The sequence below is a fragment of the Dipteris shenzhenensis genome, chromosome 12, assembly GCF_047967505.1.
Source record: "Dipteris shenzhenensis isolate YYH24624 ecotype China chromosome 12, Dip_SZ_1.0, whole genome shotgun sequence".
Taxonomy (NCBI): domain Eukaryota; kingdom Viridiplantae; phylum Streptophyta; class Polypodiopsida; order Gleicheniales; family Dipteridaceae; genus Dipteris; species Dipteris shenzhenensis.
In genome coordinates, this window is record NC_141607.1 from 16,547,052 (window position 1) to 16,564,417 (window position 17,366).

The following is a 17,366-nucleotide window of genomic DNA, read 5'->3' on the forward strand; positions in this document are numbered from 1 at the left end:
TTCGTGGTAAGGAGCTCAAGAAAGCAAGCCAAGTTTGTGGTGTCCTGGTAAGAGGACCAGTGTTGCTTTCCTATTTCGAGTTTGGGAGCAAATCTCTGCAGGTAGCACAGCCAGAAGTGCAGGAGTGCACTGTTTCAGATTGAGAGGCCCTTCGCGGTGTGGCGAGAGCGCAGTATATGCTGGATTTGAGGCCGTTTCGGGGCCCGTTTTGAAGGCGGAAGTTCTTCGCAGGCACTCAGAAAAAGGCCCTGTTTTTCGCTGTGCGACCACTGCGCGGCTAGTCGGTGGAAAGGTGCCACAGAAATTGCTTCGTATGCCCGTGTGTAGAGATATTGGGAGTTGTAGATTCATGCCTGTTGCCTGTTGATGCAAAATCGTCACTAGGAAGTGACTGTGTGGTGAAATACCACTTTCGTCAGTGTTGCAGATCTGCCCCTGTGAGGCTTTTTGCAGAAGTTTTGCTATTTGCCCTTGTGAGGCATTTGTTGTGTTTACAGGTTGCTGTTGCAATTCGTGATTTGTAAAATGTCTGAGAATCTGTCTACCATTGTCAGTGAGAAGCTTGACAAGAACAACTTCCAAGCATAGAAGTTCAGGATGACAAACTTCCTTATGGGAAAGGGAGTTTGGGAGTACATCAGTGGTGAAACTGCAGAACCAGTTTTGGGTGCTGCTCCCACTCCTGCTGAATTGAAGGCCTTTAAAGAATGGCATAAAAAAGCCAGAAAATGCTTGTATTGGCTGTCTGTTAGCATTTCAGATTCTATGATTGTGCATATACAGGATGTAGAGATGCCTAAGGAGGCATGGGATACATTGGTGAAGCTGTATAGCACAAATACCAAGGCACGAAAGATGCAGCTAAAGTAGGAGTTGCACAATGTGCAAAGGAAAAATATGAATATAAATGAGTATTCCTTGAAGGTGAAAGGCCTTGCAGATTCTCTTGCCTCCATTGGAGCACCTGTTGATGATGAGGACTTAGTGTCCGTGACCTTGAATGGTCTTGGGAAAGATTATGCACAGTTTCGGACATCCATTGGAGTCCGTGAAGCATTTCCTGATTTTCAGGAACTTATTGCTCTCTTGCTAAGTGAAGAGCAAAGGAATGGTGGTTCAGCCACCTCAACTTCTCAAGAGACTGCTTTCTACTCGAATACAGGTAGAGGCAGGGGTAGAGGAAGAGGCCGTTTTGGTGGCCGTGCAGGAAATCAGAACCAACAGCAACAACAGGAAAACCAGTCCTATGGAGGAGGACGTGGTAGTTCTAGAGGCAGGGGGAGCCAAAGAGGCCGTGGTTCATGGCAAAGGAACCAGCAAGTAAATAGCAGCACAGAATGCTATTATTGTGGAAAGCTTGGACACAAGGAGAATACATGCTATAAAAAGCAGAATGACATCAAAAGTGGGAAGTTGCAGCAAAGCAACTATGCATCATCAAGTGGGCATGGTGATGACAGAAATGAGCACCTTTTTGTGATGCAGCATATGGTTAACTCCATGTCAGGAGATGCTGCAGCTTGCAATGATGTTTGGTATGTTGATTCAGGTGCCTCTAACCACATGACCAGTCATGGTGAGTGGTTTCATGATGTTAGAAATTTGGATAAGCCAGGTTATGTTGAAACAGGTGATGATACTGCGCACCCAATTACGCAGGTTGGTAAAGTGCCATTGGCTATGCAGGATGGCAAAACGAAGTACTTGGCAGATGTACTTCATGTTCCAAAATTCACTAAGAACCTGGTTTCAGTTGGCCAGATGGTTGAGCAAGGTCTGCAGGTTAGATTTAATCCTGATGGATGCTTTGTTGAGGACTTGAAAAATAAGTGCCGCTTGGTTGCGAAAGGCAACAAAAATGGAAGAATGTTCACCTTGGATGTTGATATGCCTGAGGTGAAAGCTGCTATGTTTGCGCATGGGAGAGGTGTCATTGCAGATATTGAGATATGGCACAAGCGCATTGGGCACGTGAATATACAAAGGCTGAAATCTATGCAAACGAAAAACATTGTTGCAGGTTTGCCTAAATTCAGAGTTGAGGGAATGCAAAAGGTATGTGAAGCATGCCAAATGGGTAAGCAGGCCAGACATGCATTTCCCAAAAATGCTAAGGTGAGCAGAAGACCTTTGGAAGTGATCCATTCAAATGTTTGGACAACCAAAGCTGCTTCTATTGGTGGATGCCATTATTATGTGACGTTTATTGATGACTACACTAGGAAGGTGTGGATTTATTTTATGAAGCACAAAAGTGAAGTGTTCAGCCATTTCAAGGCTTTTAAGGCCATGGTTGAAAAAGAGAAAGGTGTGCATATTAAAGTGCTAAGATCTGATGGAGGGGGAGAGTACTTTTTAGAAGAATTTTGTGAATATCTAAAAGAACAGGGAATTCAAAGGAAGTACTCATGCAGGTCTACCCCTCAGCAGAATGGGGTTGCAGAAAGGAAGAACAGGCATATTGTAGAAGTAGGACGGGCGATCCTAAATGAGAAAAACATGCCTGATTATTTTTGGGCTGAAGCAGTAGCAACTGCTGCTTCTATTATGAACAGAACCCCCACTGCAGCTGTCCATGGCATGACGCCTGAAGAAATGTATATAGGCCAAAAACCAGATATTTCTCACTTGAAGGTATTTGGTTGCATAGCTTATGTTCATGTTCCTGATGAGAAGAGAACAAAGCTAGATCCAAAGGCAGAAAAATGCATCTTTATTGGATATGCTCTGCACCAGAAAGGGTATCGCTGTTATAACCCTTCCACCCGCAAAATGCAAGTGAGCAGAGATGTTGTTTTTGATGAGATGAGCAGCTGGTATGCACCAACTGTTATGGTAGGAGATGCAGATGCAGGAAATGGGAATGCTGCAATAAATGCAGAGCACTAATCTCAAGCCTTGAGTGGACCCAGAGAGTCCTCTACTAGTGGATCTAATGCATGGACAGGGAGATTGAGATCTACTGAATCGTCACATGGCAGCCCTGATAGTGTTGTGCAGGTATCACATAAGGGAAAAGAAAAAGTAGACCATGCTCCAGTGTTTGATGTGTCTGCTGGTAGCTCTCATGTTGATGGAGAGTCAAGCGGCTCTGAAATGAGCCTTGATGAGGAACTTGGGATTCCTTCTGTTGTTACACCTGGTGCAAGGAAAAGCAGGCATGATTTAAAGACTCCTGCAACTGATCCAGTTGTACGGAGGTCCACTCGTATTAAGTATCAAGTTGACAGGCTGAGATATGATGGGTATACAGCACATCACTATGCTTATATGGTCAAGGTTCTAGAGGAGCCAGAGCCCACATGTTTTGAGGATGCAGCAGGGCATAAAAATTGGGAAGCAGCTATGGATGAAGAGATGGCTGCCTTGGATGCAAACCACACTTGGGATTTGATGCCTTTGCCTCATGATAAGAAGGCTATTGGCTGCAAGTGGGTTTACAAAGTAAAGCACAATGCTGATGGGTCTGTTAGCAGGTACAAGGCAAGATTGGTTGCCAAAGGTTTTGCGCAGACATATGGAATTGACTATGAGGAAACTTTCAGCCCAGTTGCAAGGATGGCAACCGTGAGAGCAGTAATTGCTATGGCTGCTGCAAAGGGATGGTCTTTGCATCAGATGGATGTGAAAAATGCCTTCTTGCATGGTGATTTGCAGGAAGAGGTTTATATGATGCAGCCAAAAGGTTATGAGGATAATTCACACCCCGATTTTGTATGCAGGTTGCGCAAAGCCTTGTATGGCTTAAAACAGGCGCCGAGGGCATGGTCAGACAAGATAGGGCAATATCTTGTCACTATTGGATTTTAGATTTCCAATTCAGATTTTTCACTTTATGTGAAAAGGACAAACAGAGGGATTGTGCTTATAGTCATCTATGTTGATGACTTGATTATTATAGGTGATAGTGATGCAGACATTAATGAAGTGAAGCTGCTATTGAAGCAGAAATTTGAGATGAAGGATTTGGGAGAGCTACGTTACTTCTTGGGCATTGAGGTTATTAGATCCCCGAGTGGGATATGGCTGTTGCAAAGGCAATACGGTTTGGACATGCTGTCCAAATATGGGATGACAGGCTGTAAGCCTATCTCTGTTCCATTGGAGCAGAATGTGAAGCTCAATGCAGAGACAGGTGAGCTTCTTGAAGATATTACTATGTACAGGCGCATAGTAGGTAGCTTGATTTACATGACTATAACCAGACCAGATTTGAGCTATGCTCTGTGGGGCTGGTAAGTCAGTTTATGCAGGCACCGAGGAAGCCACATTTGGATGCGGCTAGGCGCATACTGCGGTATGTGAAGTCCACATTGCATTATGGACTGTTTTATGAAGCTGGGTGTGCATTACAGGTACATGGATGATGAAGCATCCCGAGCTTGGGATCAGTATAGAAACCTTCGTCAGAGAAATTTGTCAATGGCAGAATACATTGATAAGTTTCGAGAGAGCGTAATGAAGATTGATGAACCCTTACCTCAATAAATCCAAGTAAAAGATTTCATATTTGGATTGAATATCGGATTAAAATGGAAGTTCGAGCTAAGTATGCGAACACGTTGGATGATGCAATAGCCATAGCCGTGAACTATGAAGATGCCAAGGGCAGCAGGCCAAGTGGGTTTGCGCAGGTCAGAACCCAGTATAGGTACCAGAAGAAATCTGGGTTTAAGAACAAGTGGATTAGTAACGGGAATGGTTCTTAGCCGAGTGGTCAAGCCAAGCAGGCTGCTGACTGGGCTGGTAGTGTCTCAGACAGGAGATCTACTAGTGGTTTTATGTTTTCCCTTGGGAGTGCTGCCATCAGTTGGAGCAGCAAGAAGCAGCCAACAGTTGCCTTGTCGAGCACAGAGGCTGAGTACAGGGGTGCAGCAATGGCTGCATGTGAGGTAGCTTGGTTACGGAAGCTACTTGCAGATATGGGACAGTCAGTTCATGCAGCAGTTGTCATTCATTGTGACAACATTAGCAGCATCATGCTTGCTAATAACCCAGTTTATCATTCTAGAACGAAGCACATTGAGGTGCATTATCACTTTGTGAGAGAGAAGGTTCTAGCTGGTGAGATTGATCTTGTCTATGTCAGCACTGAGGAGCAGGTGGCTGATATTTTTACGAAGGCATTGGGTACTGAGAAGCTTCGCAGATTTAGGAGCTTGCTTGGTGTACGTGAGATGGATTTGAGCTTGAGGGGGAGTGTTGAGATATCAAGCTCTACCCCCGATATATCTCCTGGATGACTATCATTTATGTCACCGCCTATGTTAGTTGTACTCGTGGTGTAGTTAGACTACCACGTATGTTTTTGGTTTGGGTTCACATATGAACCACGTATTCTAGGTTTTGACATATAGGGTATTTCCCTCTTCTATTGTATTGTTGTTGTGTGCAAAAGTGAAGAAAGGCTTCACCCTCCAACCGTGTGTCCTCTCTCTTTTGTGTGTTGTGAAGAAAGCTGCACTTGAGTCTCCTATCTCTCTCCCTCATTCTTTACAAGCCTTTCACAACAAGACAAAGCAACTATAGACGCACCTGATAGACACACAAAATAGCGGGCGCGTCTATAGGCACAAATAGAATTAGTGAAAATATGAGCATGTCTATTAGCGTGTCTAATAGCATGGTTATTAACACGTTTGCACTATCTTTTAGATGCGTATTTAGACGTGTTTATAAACGCGCAACAGAGAATACAGAGAGTTAAATTTTACTGTAGGATGATAAATGTGCATCACTGCTTTTGAAACATTGCCCATGATTACCAAAGCACATAATCTTAATAAAAATATCAATGCTTTTTGGCAAACCCACATAATATACAAAAATTAAGTGAGGTGAGGAGAATGAGACAATATATAAAATAGTTTTGCCAATATCAATCATGGGCTACGGTTCGTCTCATCCTCAAGGAGATCAACCCTTGCCAAACTATCTACTTCAATATCCAAACCAATGTTGAGATCTACAAATACATTCAGCCCACTACTGCTTGTGCTACTGTGCTCATCGAAATCAGCATCACCAAGGCTTGTCCTCATAGGTAATGGCCTGAATATCTCTATCCCCTATCTCATGATCATCCTCCTCTCTCGTATCACGATCATCATCACCTCCATGGCCATAATTATCCTCCATATGCTCCATATTAGTAAATGTATTATACATCACTTTGGAACGTGGCGTAATAGGTATAACGTGCCACCACCTATTATTATCCACCATTGGTTGATAGACAACCTAATTTAAATACAAATACAATCATGTTATTTTCCTTGCATCGAAGGTACCAAATATTAAAAAGTGAGTATTTTTATATATGGGTACAGTAACTGTTCACATTGTTGCGGTAGTACTAGTGTGTCCTTACTACTTTGCCAAAACTTTGTGGAGGCAATAGTTACAAAGCCACTTGCATGGCATTTGATTGTTGCATTAAGGCCTCTTTCCACCACTTCCTTAAACCACTTGACATCCAAAACATACACAAAGAAGCGTTGAAAGTCAAGCTTAATAATATCTTGGATTATGCCACAATAATCATCCATGGCTGCATTGGCTCCCTCAAAGCTAGCAATGACGCCACAATCCTGTGTGTTTCTCTTATCATCAATCCGTTGTGTCTGAAAATGCTTGCCCTCACACCATATAGCATTGAACATAGTACACTACACCAAGACAAAATCAATTGAATAAGCAATCTAAATTGTTGAAAGCTCCTAACTTATGCATAACATTCTATATACCAACCTTTTGCATGTATCCTCTAGCATACTCCCATTCTTCCATTGTGATATGCATCCCTCTTTGCCCTCTCCATTTCGTCAAGTAGCCAATCCACATGAATATCCTTTGGAAGTGCTCTTAGATGCTAAGGGTATGGCACAAAGATTCATGGTGTGTATGAAAGAGGGCCCTTTCTCCTTGTCTTCGTGCCTTTGCATCCTCGTATCTTGTCACCCATCTTTTCATCACATCACTATTAAGCATGCAATAGAGGTTGATATTATTAAGCAACTCCGTGTCCATTATTTTGCTCCGTCCTTTCCCTTGATACACAATAGAGTTCATCCTTATGTCTTCATCATCTCTCCATAGTCATGGGAGAGAGCTATCCATATCAACAAGAAACTCAAAAATATACACAAGTGGCTCTTGTACCAACCAACCCTTGGCCATGCTACCTTGGGGCCTTGGCCTCACAAAACCCTTCAAGGTCTTCATGAAGTGCTCAAGGAAGAACAACCATCGTGCATGTACAGTGCTGCATATCACAATCTCATCCGCCAAATGCACTATGAGATGTAGTTGTCTTGTGAGAATAGAATGTGGAAAGGTCTCCTCCACTAACCAAACCACCTCCACCGACATAACTCGAGCATCCTCAAGCATGGTGGTATCTATTTCCTTTGAGCTCACATACCTAGAAAAAAAAAGTGCACCATATTAGCAAGATGAAAACCTTGCATGGAGCATTGATACGCTTCACATTTTGTATAGTGTAAAGTATCTCACAAGCTCGCCCATCTTGTAAATACAATCCTTCACATAGTTCGATGCACTACAAGAAATGCTAGTAGGTAGTATGAACTAAACACAAGTAAACACATGAGTGATGGTTGATTAGTTGCTTCTATACTCACAAATTTGGAAGGAAAAAGAGATTATGCCAAGTCATACTTACTTGGAGCATCTTGTGCCAATCATGACATTTCAAACCATATAATTGCTCTACACCTCTTTTCTTGCTCTTTGTGAAGTCCCCCTTCAAACACCTCATGCATCCAATGGGAGTACGAATTGTAGTGATAGCTCGCTTCACCGCCACCATCTCTAGCTTTGATAACTTCCATGGTGCACTCATTAAATTTTCTCCTATGAGTATCATGATTGTCCAAACGTCTCTAGTCTATGGCCAAATCCTCTCTTGTCTATGGCCTATAGAATTGTGATTTACTATAGCTTTACACTGCCATGGTTAACACGCTTCAATATTGGCAAATCGTTCCTCTTGTGCATGCCACCCATGGCCTATAGTGGAAAATTGGCAAAGTATCTTCTATTATTTGTGTGATAGCCTAGCTAACTCCTAGCCTTGGATTGAGGTCACTCGAGCATTGTCTTTTATTACTTTAGGACCAGGAGACGAGGTTCAAAGATAGGATGTGAGTAGTCTAGCAGATAAGAAATATTCTAAATTTTGGCAAGTTTTGAATTGCTCTTCTCAATTCCAATAGACTAGAGAACTATTCAATAATGATCTGGATCTCAATTGTCATACAGCTATATGCATGCTCTCCAAAGCATACTTTTGGCTAGCTCTCCATGAGTGTTCTCTATGTGTAGATATAGCATGACATTTGTAAAGCAATAAGGCTTGTGAGTAAGTTTGATTCTAGCAACTTAGATTGAACAAGTTTCTTGATTAGTCTCTTAATTCATTGTGAGTGGACTTCCTTCTGAAATCATGCCTAGAACCATCTATCATATTGTTAGTTGCTCTAGCTATCTATATTTCTTTTACCAACACTACAAGGCATAGGCCATTTTCCGATGAAAATACTGACGCTTTTTACATTAATTTTTTTTTTTCACGGGTGCAAACGTCGCTATAAAAGTTGCTAAAAGTGTCGGAAAAGAACCGTCACTATAAAGCGTCGCTATATAGCGACGATGATAAATGTCACTATATAGCGACACTGTTAATCGTCGCTATATAGCGACACTGAGAAACGTCGCTATATAGCGATGATTAACAGAACTAAAAAAAAAGGATTAGTGGGGCTAAACAGGGCTTACTATGGCCCTGTTTAGCCCCACTAATCCTTTTTTTTTTGGGTAATTACAAAACAAAGTTTTTTTATAACAAAATTTCCCTTGCGAAAAGGGTGATACAAAATCGCTCAAATGAAATGATCTAGCAACAAAAGCATATACATGTCGAACATATACAACATTGTTTGTTACAAAATTACCCTTTCGAAAGGGCGATACAAAATTGCTCAAAGGAGCGGATATACAAAATGACATACAGGGCGAAGAAAATGCTACTACCACTACTACTACTACTACTCATCCGAATCCGAATCGTCCTCGTCTTGTTGGCATGTTCCTTGGTCCTCGTGAGCTGCGCCTTCTCCCTGATCCTCGTCACGTGCGTCTGATCCCTGGCCCTAGTGATCGCTCACCTCCGATGATGGGACGCTTGAGCTTTGACCTTAAGAGTGAACCATATAAATCGAAAATTAGATTGGAACTTAAAGAATAAAACAATTTAAAAAGTGAGATTACAAGTAGGAGTAAACTTATACCATGCGAGCAGCCACCTCAGCCCAATCGACCGTCGCTCCCATTTCCTCTTGCTCAATAAACCACGACTTTGTTCCTATCCAAAATGCGTGTCGCGTCTCTGCATCTGTAGGAAGATGACCCATCGTAGCTTGCTGTGGATCCAATTTACGAGAGTTAGAGTTAGCTAAAGTGCATGTAATATGTAGTAAAACAAATAGAACAATACATTAAATGAGAAGAAGTAGACTTACCACGGTTGCCTCGAACGCCAACCGTCTGCTTGCACCAAAGTGCGAAGTACTTACAACGTCCAGCCGTCTCTTTGCAGCCCTCCTCTGACCCTCGAACAATTCGGGATGGTCCCTATTCTGCTTCTTGAAGAACTTCCAATCAGCTTTGTCTGCCCAGCTGGGTTTAGCCAACCCCTTTGTGATGGAAGTACGCAAGGTTGATCTACGATGCTTCAAGACCAAACCCATGCGCTCTCGCATATAATCCTCATTAAAATCCCAATTTGGTGGGTTAGGGTATTTTTGTTTTAATTCATCGATGACCGCCTACTTCTTTTGGCCATCTTGATACTGCCAATCAGTAGCAATGCCGCTCTTGAAGTGATGGCTCATCAACTTCCTCATGGTGGCCATCACTGCTTTGCCCTTTCTATCTTCTATTATCTCTCTGGCAGCTGTGATTTGATAGGAGAGATACTCTGATGAGTAAGGAGGACTGATGGTAGCAGAGTCAGAAGGAGTGGAAGCTGTGCGAGCGCTTCCGAAGCAAGGAGTAGCAGTGGGAGTAGGCGAGGGAAAGGGACCTGACTGATACTGTGTCTTCGGACCAAGTGGAGACCTGTAGGAATGTGAGTGTGCTGACTTGTCTACATCTCCCGAGTCAGCACAACATAAGCTACCCTTCCTACTCTTCCTTATGAGAGGCATGCGCAGGTGATGACCCCTCGGTCGAAGGGGCATGAGGGAACGGCTGGGCAGTACGTCCAGTAGTCGGTTTAGGGGAGGGAATTGCTGAGGTCCTCTGAGATAGCAGAGAGAAGAATCTCGCTGCTTCCTCATCGCTCATCTGCGCTACAAACTCATCGGGACTCCCGACAAAGCCATGCGCGGCTAGCAAAGGAGTTCCCCGAGGGGTAGTCGCAGTGCTACACGGAAGAGGAGTCGGAACAGGGGTAGTCGTAGTGCTAGGTCCGAGAGGAGTCGGACCAGGGGTAGTCCTCGGGGTAGTTGCCTGAGAGGAATCAAAGTCCTCTGAAGCATATAGATCGTGAGCTCTCCTCTTGCGAGGCTGTACGTACTCGTCGGATGAGCGACGTGATCCCATGTCTAACATAGACACAAACACGAAAACAAAAAACAAAAAAACAAACATAAGCATAGGCATAGGCATAGGCATAGGCAAAGAGGGAGAGAAGAGGAAGAAGAGGAAGAGGAAGAGGAAGAGGAAGAAGAGGAAGAGGAATCTAAAGAAGAGGGAGAGAAGAGGGAAAAGACAAGGGGGAGGAGAAGAGCAAGAAGAGGGAAAGGAAAGAGGGAAAGAAGAGGAGAGAAGAGGGAAAGGAAGAGGAAGAAGAGGAAGAAGAGGAAGAAGAGGGAGAGAAGAGAAAGAAGAGAGAAAGAAGAGGGAAAGGAGAGGGGAAGAGAGGAGAAGAGAGAAGAAGAGGAAGAAGAGAGAAAGAAGAGAGAATAAGAGAAGGGGGAAAGAGAGAATAAGAAAAGGGGGAAAGAGAAGGGAAAGGAAAGAGGGAAAGAAGAGGAAGAAGAGGGAAAAGAGGGAAAAGAGGAAGTGGACGAGAAGAGGAAGAAGAGGGAAAGGAAAGAGGGAAAGGAAAGAGGAAGAAGAGGGAGAGAAGAGGAAGAAGAGAGAAAGAAGAGAGAAAGAAGAGGGAAAGGAGAGGGGAAAAGAGGAGAAGAGAGAAGAAGAGGAAGAAGAGGGAGAGAAGAGGAAGAAGAGAGAAAGAAGAGAGAATAAGAGAAGGAGGAAAGAGAAGGAAGAAAAGGAAAGAGGGAATAAGAGGGAAAGGAAAGAGGTAAAGGAAAGAGAGAAGAAGAGGGAAAGAGAAAAGAGGAAAAAAGAGACATATGCTCATGCTTATGCATGAGCATATGTCTACTTCTCTTATGCTCATGCATAAGCATAAGCATTCTTATGCTCATGCTTATGTTTATGCATGAGCATAAGAGAAGGGGGAAAGCGAGAAGAAGAGGGAAAGGAAAGAGGGAAAAAGAGGGAAAGAAAGAGGGAAGAAGAGGGAAAGGAAGGAGAGATTGGAAAAGAGGAAAGAGGGAGAGAAAGAGAGAAGGGGGAAAGAGAGAATAAGAGAAGGGGGGAAAAAGAGACATATGCTCATGCAAATGCATGAGCATATGTCTACTTCTCTTATGCTCATGCATAAGCATAAGCATGAGCATATGTCTCCTTTTCTTATGCTCATGCTTATGCTTAAGCATAAGCATAAGAGAAGGGGGAAAGAGAGAATAAGAGGGAAAGGAAAGAGAGAAGAAGAGGGAAAGCGAAAAGAGGAAAAAAGAGACATATGCTCATGCTTATGCATGAGCATATGTCTACTTCTCTTATGCTCATGCATAAGCATAAGCATTCTTATGCTCATGCTTATATTTATGCATGAGCATAAGAGAAGGGGGAAAGAGAGAAGAAGAGGGGAAGGAAAGAGGGAAAAGATGGAAAGAAAGAGAGAAGAAGAGGGAAAGGAAGGAGAGATTGGAAAAGAGGAAAGAGGGAGAGAAAGAGAGAAGGGGGAAAGAGAGAATAAGAGAAGGGGGAAAAAAGAGACATATGCTCATGCGAATGCATGAGCATATGTCTACTTCTCTTATGCTCATGCATAAGCATAAGCATGAGCATATGTCTCCTTTTCTTATGCTCATGCTTATGCTTAAGCATAAACATAAGAGAAGGGGGAAAGAGAGAATAAGAGTTAAAGGAAAGAGAGAAGAAGAGGGAAAGAGAAAAGAGGAAAAAAGAGACATATGCTCATGCTTATGCATGAGCATATGTCTACTTCTCTTATGCTCATGCATAAGCATAAGCATTCTTATGCTCATGCTTATGTTTATGCATGAGCATAAGAGAAGGGGGAAAGAGAGAAGAAGAGGGAAAGGAAAGAGGGAAAAAGAGGGAAAGAAAGAGAGAAGAAGAGGGAAAGGAAGGAGAGATTGGAAAAGAGGAAAGAGGGAGAGAAAGAGAGAAGGGGGAAAGAGAGAATAAGAGAAGGGGGAAAAAAGAGACATATGCTCATGCGAATGCATAAGCATATGTCTACTTCTCTTATGTTCATGCATAAGCATAAGCATGAGCATATGTCTCCTTTTCTTATGCTCATGCTTATGCTTAAGAGAAGGGGGAAAGAGAGAATAAGAGGGAAAGGAAAGAGGGAAAGGAAAGAGAGAAAGAAAAGGAAAGAGGGAAAAAGAGGAGGAAATAGATTGAAGGAGGGAAGAAGGAAAGAGATTGAGGGGAAGAGAGGGTTCCTACGCCCATCAGGCCAATGCAAATAACAAAAATAATAAATGGAAGAAAGAGGAAGCACTTGACAAAATATGAAGAGGGGAGAGGAGAAGAGTGGAGATGAGGAGAGAGGGCACAGCTAGAGAGCACACCACAAATGACTAACTGTACACTAGAATTAGTTGAAAAAATAGAATATATACAAACCCTTTTAGGGTTAGGGTTAGGGAATCTAACCCTTTCCTTTATAGCACTCTATAAGGTTAGTGCTATGCACATATGATCACGTGATGGTGCTATGCACACATGATCACATGATGTTGAGCGTGAACTCTCAACACCTTCACTCAAGATCAACATCATGAAGTAGGCTTTCCCTCAAGATGATTTTTCTGGGGAATCGAAGAAGGACTGAGCATTACATTCCATCACACCCCTTTAATGGGAATGTCCTTCCTCTGCATCAAACCAAGAGCTAGTCGGTGTTTCTCGAATAGCTCTTTACCGAGTGGTTTGGTAAAGATGTCTGCAACATTTTCTTTGCTATCACAATGCTGCAGTGTGATGTCACCAAGTAACACTCTTTCTCTGATGAAGTGCTCTCTGACATCAATGTGCTTTGTCCTGGAGTGATATACTGGATTTTTGGCCAATGCTTGAGCCGATTGATTATCACAATATATTGTTGTTGGCTTTAACTCATCAAAGTAATCTGTTTCTGACAATAGTCTTCTGAGCCATATAGCCTCACATGCACCTGTAGTGAGTGCTCTATATTTTGCTTCAGTCGAAGACAAAGAAACAGTTGGTTGTTTGTTTGACAACCATGATATAGCACCTTGACCAAGGAAAAATGCATATCCCTGTGTCGATCTCCTGGTCTCATGATCTCCAGCATAGTCACTATCACAGTATCCATGCAACCATGGATGACTTCCTCTATATTCTATCCCAAACTGTCTTGTACCTCTGATGTATCTCAAGACTCTTTTGGCTGCATTCCAGTGAGACTGTTTTGGATTTGCCATAAACTGTGCTAGTGAGCTTACTGCATAACAAATATCTGGCCGTGTGATTGTCAGATATATAAGAGATCCAATGAGTTGCCTGTAGTATCTGTCATTGACTGTAGGCTTTTCTGAATCTTTAGTAAGTTTCAAACTCTATTCCATGGGAGTGGCTGCAATCTTGCAATCTGCCATATGAAACTTCTTCAGGAGACTGTCAACATACTTGAGCTGACTCATGAATGTGCTATCTGAATCTCTCCAGAACTCAATTCCAAGACAATAGTGCATAAGTCCAAGATCTTTCATGTCGAACTCTGCAGATAAGTCTTGTTTTAGTTTTCTGATGAAGCTATCCTTGCTTCCTGTCACAATCAAATCATCTACGTACAAAAGTGCAATAGTAATATCGTCCCCTTGAACTTTGTAGTAGAGAATATGATCTGCATTGGACTTCATGTATCCCAGATCAGCAAAATACTTGTCAATTCTGCTGTACCAACTTCTGGGTGCTTGCTTTAAGCCATAGAGACTTTTCTTGAGATGGCAAACCTTGTTCTCCTTTCCTGGTTCAACATAACCGGCTGGTTGTTGCATGTAGATGTCCTCGTCTAGATAACCATTGAGAAATGCATTCTTGACATCGAGCTGATACACATTCCATTTACTGAGTGTTGCTAGTGATATCAAGAACCGTATGGAATCCATCTTTGCTATTGGAGCATAAGTCTCATCATAATCTTGGCCATATTGTTGTGCAAATCCTTTTGCAACTAATCTGGCTTTGTATCTCTGAATACTGCCATATCTAGATTGTACTTCACTTTGTATACCCATTTGTTGGCTATGGCCTTCTTTCCTGGTGGAAGGTCACATAATTCCCAAGTGTTATTTTTATACAAAGCATCCATTTCTTCATTCATAGCAGTTTGCCATTCGGGCTTGTCTACTGCATCTTCGAAGTACACTGGCTCTTCTGTAGCCATGATGGTAGTCATAAGAGCATAGTTGGTGGTTTCCACCTGAATTGCTTTGCCTTTCTGAGCATATGTCAATCTGGCTGGTGGTCTGCTTGCCCTAGTAGACCGTCTGAGCTGCTGTGGTGCTGCTTGGGGTGTTGCTGGCAATTCTTTCTCTTCTTCATCAACCTGTTCTGTAGATGACTGTGAAGTCGATGCTTCTATCTCCTGTGTAGGTGAGGTTTTCCATTCTGATTCCTCATCAAAGATTACATCTTTGGAGATAATGACTTTGCGGTTGATGGGATCATACAATTTGTATGCTTTGCTTTCTTCACTGTAGCCAACCATGATGCATTTGCGTGACTTTGCATCCAATTTCCTGCAATGATCATCATGTATGTGGGCATATGCTATGCAACCAAATATGCGGAGATGCCCAATGCGTGGCTTGTGTCCAGTGAATGCTTCATAAGGAGTCATACCTTGTATCGGTTCGGTAGGAAGACGATTAAGCAAGTAGTTAGCTATAGCTATTGCTTCTGCCCAATACTGATTCGGAAGATGCTTTTCACTAAGCATTGCTCTAGCACTGTCTGCTAAAGTCCCATTCTTCCTTTCAGCTCTTGCATTTTGCTGAGGAGTATCTGCACATGTGAATTGTCTTCGAATGCCGTGATTTTTGCAAAAGTTCATGAATGCTGAAGACATGTATTCACCTCCTCTGTCTGATTTCATGACCTTGATCTTTTTGCCTATTTGGTTTTCTACCATGGCTTTGAATTCTTGAAATTTGGCAAACACTTCAGATTTCTCTTTCAGAAAGTAGACCCAACAATATCTGCTGTAGTCGTCGATGAAGGTCAAGTAATAAAGTGAACCATTGATGCTGCGAGTCTGGGCATAATTCCATACATCTGTATGAATCAAATCAAGAATACCTCGTGCACGAGAGGTACTTCTGACAAAGTTGGTTCGCTTTTGTTTGCCGAAACAGCATGCTTCGCAAACTTTTCCAAGAAACTGTAGCTTTGGAATCCCAATTGCCATATTCTGATTCCTGAGATCTAACAAGTACTTGAAGTTGACATGACCATATCTCTTGTGCCATTTTGCAGATAGTGGCATCTGTTGAACCGGATTCGGTGTATTGTCTGCTGTGTAGATGACATTCTTTTGACCTTCTAATGGCTTCATTTCTGTGAACCATTCCTGATGATTTGTCATATGAGATGATGTACCGCTGTCGATGTACCAAGGATCCTATTCCACTTGGTCGACTTGATAGCTGAAATCCTCTTTGGGATTGAAATCAGTGTCTAGGTGCATTGTATCAGTCTGATGCAATTCCTCACTTGCAAGAAACATATTTCCATGTTCATTTGCAAAATGACTGTGACTAGAATGTCCACCACGATGATTTCCTCTTCCTCTAGAATTCCCTCGATTACTGCTGGATTGACCACCTTGGTCATACTGCTTCTTGCGGCAATCTCTTTCATAGTGTCCAAACTTGTGACAGTAGTTGCACTGGATGTTTGACACATTGGTGGATGCATTCCCTCGTCCTTGGAATCTTCCTCGGTTGGAATGATTTCCTCTTTGCTGATTTTGAGCTGATTTTGATGTTGCTGAGGATGATGCTGATGCTGATTTTGATTTTGTTGATGATGACCACTTTTCTAGTATGATCTACCTCTGTTTCTGCCTTTGCCTCTGCTTCTGTCTGAAGCTGTGAATGCCTGATCATTAGAATGACCTTTACATGCTTGAATGGCCTGAGTCCTGAGTTCTTCACCAAGTAGAACTGACTGAAGTTCTTCCAGTGTTGGAATTTGCCGTTGGATGGCAATACTCTGGACTAGATTCTCATATCCTTCTCCTAGTCCATTCAAGATTACTTGAACCATTTTTGCGGGATTCATAGTCTCTCCTGCTGCTGCAAGTTGATTGTTGTAGTCTTTGATGCGAAGTACATAAGCATGACCAGTTTCACTGCTGTTGCGGAAACTCTGGTTGATCTGGTTTCTCAGGGTGAGAATCGTGGATGTGTTCTTGGACTCGTAGAGAGCTGCGAACATATCCCATGCTTCTTTTGATGTCTTGACTGTGTTGAGCTGTCCTAGCATGACATCTTGCACATTCTGCTTGATCAGGTGATAGGCATACTTGTCTTTCTTATCCCATTCTGCTTGAGCTCGGGCAATGGCAGGATCTGCTACTGGTGCGAAAACTGTTTGTGTAGATGTAGATCCCGATGTAGATCCCGTTGCTGGTGCTGTGACAACAGATGGAGTAGAGCTACTGGTGGCTGGATCGGCAAATGGTCTAGGTATAGATCCATCGACATACTCCCATTTGTCCTGAAGCACAAGAATGGTCTCCATTTGGTATTTCCATGTACCGTAATTGGAGTTGTCTAACTTAGCAGATGCCTCCAGATTGAGGTTGCTAGTCGACATGGTGCAAACAATGTACTCAAAAAGTGTCCTGGAAAACTCTGTATGAATCAACTGCAAATATACTGAAGATGCCAAGTGAAATCTCTGTACCATCGGTGAAGATAGAACTGCAGTATATAAGATCTGATCTATGTTACAAGGCTTGTGGCAATGATGCCGGGAATAGC